General features: G+C 42.6%; 1 long non-coding RNA gene across 1 annotated transcript in view; it reads left to right on the top strand.

Moving 5' to 3' along the window:
- LOC116703864 (uncharacterized) overlaps positions 1–6,506 on the top strand; it is a 12,241-nt gene that overhangs the window by 2,859 nt on the left and 2,876 nt on the right. The window contains exon 2 of the long non-coding RNA XR_004335529.1: positions 5,103–5,112. This is a non-coding gene — a long non-coding RNA (uncharacterized LOC116703864). The remainder of the gene's footprint in view (positions 1–5,102; positions 5,113–6,506) is intronic.

The following is a 6,506-nucleotide window of genomic DNA, read 5'->3' as shown; positions in this document are numbered from 1 at the left end:
CCCCCCCCCCCCCCCCCCCCCAAGATTTACTCTTGGGATATTCATGGACATCGTTCTCTACTAATACTAACTTCTATTAGACAGGACAAAACTTAAAGTCTGACAAGTTGTATCTAACCAACGACTTTTTTGGTTAACGTCAGTCAATAATATGGGTCTGGATGCCATCAATGGAGGGCAGCTCCAATACTCAGAATTTTCCATCTGCATTCTAAATAACTAATTCAGCCCATAGTTTATTACCAGTTAGGAGAGATAGCACAATAGCTTATATTTGGAACTTAAACATACAGTATAGAACGACCAATACGTTAAGTTCATGACAGTCCAATATATTATAAAAGTACAGTAGTAATATACCCAAAAACACTTAAAAGTACTTATGTAGAATGGCAGCTTTCAGAGACTTGTGTTTCTAATCTTTTTTATTTTGACCCTATTTATTGGAGAGCTGTCCAAGATTTTATTGTAAAATAATATCTGCCAAAGGTTTCACAAGTGAATGTAAGGGTGAAATTAGTGTAATAAACAAGTAGCATAACATGCAAATACTCAAGAAAATAAAAGTACTACAAGAGTGTACTTGGGTACAGTACTACTTTCCACCACAGTTTATTAGTAGTAGTACGAGTACCATTGTTATTTTGATTCAGGCGTATGTTACTACCGTGCTAAAATTGTCTAATTACTACTCACGTGTCAACGTTACATATGTCATTGTGTAAACACTGTTTAGAAAGACACTAGCAGCAATGATGCCAGTGCTTTATTTCGAAGTTGTAAGCTAACTTAGCTTTTAGCTACAACGCAGTCTGATAAAATGTCTGCCAACTGAGCTGTAATTAAAACAACATTGTTCCTCTAACTACCTGGGGAGTCGTGTACCACATCATTGGGCACGTCCGCTGTGATGGCAGTCCACTTGTGCTACGGTACATGTTATTAAATGTATCTTATCCGAAACGCGCCAGGTTGGTTGACTGTTAGCTTCTTCTTTTTGAGTTAATGTTAGCTAAATTCGCAGTTTGTTGGTAGTTGTTGTCGCCGGCTGTTAGGTGTGGTTACGCGACAAACCACTACAGATCATCACTGTGCACAGAGGATTGTCTTAAAACCTTATTAAAACCAGTTCCAAGTCTCAGAGATTACAGTGGTCACCCCAGTTCTACGTTTAGTTTGTTTTCTTCCGTTTCGATTTTAGAGAAAGGAGCAACTGCGTGTGGTGTGTTGATGACGCTTCCGGGTTGCGACCTGTTACCATGGTGCATATCGCCACCTACTGTACGGAGTATGTAAATACAGACTGTTAATATACAGTCCGTGATATTTATGCGAGACTCCGTAAACCTTTAGGGGAACGTCTCCTACGTAATGTCGACAGATTTTGTTTTTAATTAATACTAGAGATGTTTTGGGTCACATTATAGACCTGATGGAGGAACACAATTGGTGATTCAGCCTGTGGCTCGAGGAAAGTATTGCACACCCAGACCCCCTGCCCCAATTTTATCTATTTCACTCTTCCCTCGCCACGCAGGCCCCTCCCCGTGTAATTGAACCGGGGTTGTGTGGAGGCAGCTAACATTTCCTGCGAATTTCGCTTTTTAAAACTATTTTGTATTACAGTTTTTCTCCATTGTAGGTACGCTACTGTAATTTGCATATTACTATAGGAAGATTTAATATTTATTGCAAACTTTATACACATCAAAGGCAAATGTTCTGTAGTGCTAGTTTTTACTACGGTAATTTAAGACCTGTTTGAAGCTTATAGACAGGCTCTAATTACTGTTGTAGGCCCTAAACACTACTCGAATGTGCCACGATACACTGCTAATGTATCTTAGTAGCGAATCTCATCTGCGCCTCCTCATGCACAAACTAAAAAATTGTTTTAATTTTTTATGTGCGAACATTTTATACCTAGGTTTGTATGTTATGTAGCCTTATAATGGTGTATACCTACCGTTAGTCACACCTTTGGCCTTAGCCCGCACTTATCTCTTCCAACGGATTGTTCTTTCTCAGAAAGTTCTACGCTACATTTAGTACATTACTTTTATCTTTCGATAGTGGGACTCTTAATTGTTTTTTTGAAATTATAAGGATCCATATTCTACACCAATCACCGCTTTAAAAGCCTAAATTATTCTTATTTAAAAAAAATAATCATGAGGGGACTTAATAAAGCAAAGAAAACTAGGAAATAAGATAAAATCAACCCCTTCAATCTTTCAAAAGTTTTATGGTCAATGCATTTCGACAATTTTAAAACAGGAACGATAGAATACTTATGTGCACAGTTATAAGCAGACATTAAGTTGCGTGGTATCACTAAACAGGACCGTGGGTCTACCCAGGACCCGGATACTAGTTGTGGTAATTAGAAACATACGTGTCTAACATCAGACCGCATACAGGCTGTGGTACTAACTTTTCACAGCATTAAGTTCTGTGGTATCTAAACCCAGATACAGCTGTTGGTTTCTAAACAGGTATACTCGTCTTTGTGGAGTAAGCGCAGCAGTACAAGTCTGTGGAATTCTAGAACAGCATACAGTATGTGGTATCTGGCGCATACAGTCGTGGTATCTTAAGCAGCTATACAGGTCTCGTGGAGTATCGAGTTTTTTTAGTTTTTTTTTTTTGTTCTAGATAACCCAACCGGTCTTTGTGGTATCTAATAAGCCGTGTCTACCACAGACCTTGACATACAAATCTGTGGTTATCTAAAAAGCATCAGTCTGTGGTATCAAACAGGCATTAAAGGTCTGTGGTATTTAATAACAGGCATACGTAGAAAGTCTATGGATTAAGGAAAAGAACAGACTACCACAACATAACAAATAAGATTCAAGGTTGTAATAATAAAATAAACACTCGCCTTTTTATGTTTTGTGTTTCTTTCACAGCAATGCCCCTCTGTCTTTTATATTTGTGACAAAGGTTCAACCTGAGGGACCGGCATCCATGATTCTTCAGCTGGAGATAAAATCATCAGGTTATTGCTAATATAACGAAGCTCTCGTCAAAGGTTTCCTGTATTATTTCAAGGTTTAGTGGGATTTTACTCCACGTCACACAAACAAATCTGTCTCTTCACAGGCAAATGGCTACAGCTTTGTGAAGATAGATATGCGAGTGTCCCTCCCGAAGACGTTTTGACACTGTGGATTTGATATCATCAGAGAAGCGCAAGCATAGACTCAACTAAGACCTCAAAGAAGAGGGACATGAGAAAAGAGAGAACAGAGACATTTTTGTTGACTCTCATATTTTTATACACCGAGGAGACTGACCTGTTATCTGTCGGGACATATTAGAAGAGATCTCCGTAGCCTGATAAACAGGGAAAACCACTGAATGTAGTGGATCAAAGTGAGACGGCAGCAAACTCGCAAGTACGGTCCTCAAAAGGCCATCACTGTGGTATATATATTTTTATACAAAAGAAGCTGAAGATGTGACCTGCTCTGATGCAATGTATTACTGTGGTCTCTGTACAATCTTTTTTCTTCTTTTTTTTTTGTCCCAACTCAAAATTCTTTAATACAATGATTTAGGTTGTAATCCTGCAGATTGACATGAATTGACCACTTGGGGACAGACCCCTCTCTTCTGTCTATCAAGTAGCCTATTTTTTATCTTTTTAAACATATGTTTTAGATGTTGAAACCATTTTCTGGTTTGCCGTGCGTTCAATTTGGAGGACAATGTTACGTGCTTTCTGTGGAGCGAATGTAGGTCAAGGAGGGGTTTAGTTTGTTTTTGAAAGGTTTTTTTTTTTTTTCTCTCTTCTTGAAGATGGAAAGGTTGAGAAGTCATCCGCCCTGTCTCATAAACCTGAGCACCCTCCAGCGTACACACTTCTGTTCCCAGTTCTCTCCTCACAAGCGACTGCTAGCATATCACCCGGACCGGCCACTACCTGTGCTGTGTGGAAACACCCTCGCAGTATGAAGCTTCTGAGATGTTGGGGAGGGGTCTGCGTTGTTTAATAGGACTGTTAAATGGAAAAGGAGATTTAAATATTGGCAAATGGGAGAGGAGAGGTATAGCATGTTTGCTCACCCTTAATCTGATTTTGCCAATCAAATGCTTTTGTTTAAAGCAAAGTTAGACATTTTGGGAAACGCTTATTTGCTCTCAGGCGACGTGTGAGAGGAGAATATTAACACACGAGCAACAAGAGCGGTAGCTATCGATCCTCTCCGCTACTCTGATCTTTTTTCCACCAGAAAGTGAATACACGCACTGTATTTCCAAAAATGTAAAAACTATTCTTTTAAGCGGAGAAAGACACGGCGGTTATGCTAGTTAACCAAAGCAAGTTTGGAAATTGTGGACTGAAGGTAAAAGCAGCAGACAACTGACAGAAAGATATTTGAAAAAGAGCAGGTCAACGTTGACTCATTTTTTTTTTGTTGGTTTTTTTTAAGGCTTCATCTTTCAGGCAGAAATGAGTGGGATAGTGTTGTTTTGCAGGGGTTTCAACATCATGTGCCGTTTAATTTTTTACATGGGAGAAGACCACAGTTTGCCTTTTGTGTCTAAAAATGCATCATGCTTTTTACTTTGATCACTTTGGAGCAGTTTTTCTTTGCTGTACAGAGTAGAATCGGGAGAAACAAGTTGTCAAGTGCCATAGACCTTGAACTGTTTGACTAGGGGAGGACGGGTGCTTGCATGTCCAGTGCTGTCCTCTTGATGCCACTGGAAGTAAGGTGCTTGGGTCTTCTCTTTGATATTGAGATTTTTTTCCTGTTCTTATATATGCGGATTAGTTTAGCGATAGCTTAGGTTATGAGGTGTCTGCAGCCCCAACTCAGGGCAGCTTTACATTAACACACGACCCTACTTGGGCAGACTAGTGAAATTACATGCCTCGTTGTGAGCTTTCTGGTGACTTGGTTCCCGTAGTTTTGCTCATATTGGAGGTTCTGGTTGTGTGGATGTCCAGTGCATTTCCGGCATTGATGCTAGGGAGTAACGTGCTCTGTCTTCTCTTGATTTTGAAGCTTTTTTTCAAGTCCTCTTACATCATGCAGTTGTTTTTAGCCCTCCCATGTGCACGCAGTGCGGTCACTTGATTTAAAGGTGAGGGAATATTGTGTTCTCTTGAACGCAACCCAAGGAGTTCTTCCCGCAGACGTCAGCTTTGCTTCTCGCCCCGCCAGAACGCAATGCACCCTTTCACCCAAGCAAAGGCTTGCCTGACTCATCAGCCCCCGCAAACCAAAGGCTACCTTGCCTACAGCCCGAGACGCAAGGCGCCCTTGTCTTCTCGCCTCCCAGACGCAGCGACATTGAAGGCGAGTCGAACCCTTCCTAAGATCTCGCGATATTGAGGCACAAGCCTGCAAGCGCAAAGTGCCCTGGCCGCAGGTGACAAAAATAGTCAAATCGTGTCCCCATACATATGAAGAGAATACCAAAATATAGATTGGCACATTTCCAATGACAGACCCCGCAAGGACCAGGCGTGCTACAGCTCCGGCCGTACTGACTCTGGCTAATTATACCAAGGCTACCCTTTCTCTCATCAGCCCCGACCGAGACGCAAATGCTGCATGCACGGAGTCGGCACAGCCCTGCCATAGCAAGAGCTACCTGAGGCTCACAGGCCCTGCAAGCGTCAAAGGCCTGCGCGTCAGGTTGACAGGAAATACAGTCAATCGATTCCCCATCCAAAGACTGAAGAGATACAAAATTATATATATACAAACACATTCCTAACAAGCCCAGTGCACGACGCTACTGGGGTGTTGGACAACCCTGCCAGACGACTCACCTAAATACCCCGGCACATCACCCTGTTTCCAGCATCCCAGCTGTCCCGGATCGAAGCCGCTCCAGACGCAAAGTCTACCCTTATCAGCCCAGCAGCGCGGCGGCGGGATACTAAGATCGCAAACACGAGTATGCAGATCTCAGCACTGAGCCAAGGTGCGTAGGGTGACAGAAATACAGTTGATCGATCCCCGATGCAAAAGAAGAGACTCCAAAATTCCTATCAACACATTTCCAAAACAATCCCAGCAAGACCGCTACTTGGGGTGTTGACAACACACGCAACGCAAAGGCTGACCCTTGTCTCATTCAGCCCCACCGGACGCAAAGTCACATGCACGGGGATTCGCAGGGACAGAAAACAATTAGATTCGAGCTCCCTATTCAAAAATGCGAGATAACACATAAGCATGTCGCCCAAAGTCCACATAGGGGAACCTTGGTCCTACGTGAGTGGGAAGTGAGAGGAAGGGTATGGACTGTGCTCCTACATGTTTCAAGGAAGGGATTGTCAGCCCACCATTTTAGAGTATACCAAGTACCACACATCAACACCCTTCCACCTCTTTTGCAGGGCGGTCTCCCCCTCGTTGTCCTTCGCTGCCTGCGTCTTGGTAGTCACCGAGGCCAGGGGAGTCAGCGAAGGACTACCGCTTCAGACCAATCTCCTAAGGCCGACGTGCACGACATGCTCAGCATCTCGCCGGTTTCTAGTC

This window comes from Etheostoma spectabile, chromosome 16, assembly GCF_008692095.1.
Source record: "Etheostoma spectabile isolate EspeVRDwgs_2016 chromosome 16, UIUC_Espe_1.0, whole genome shotgun sequence".
NCBI lineage: Eukaryota > Metazoa > Chordata > Actinopteri > Perciformes > Percidae > Etheostoma > Etheostoma spectabile.
The sequence above is the reverse complement of the archived record's forward strand: the minus strand, read 5'-3'. Positions and strand labels throughout refer to the sequence as shown.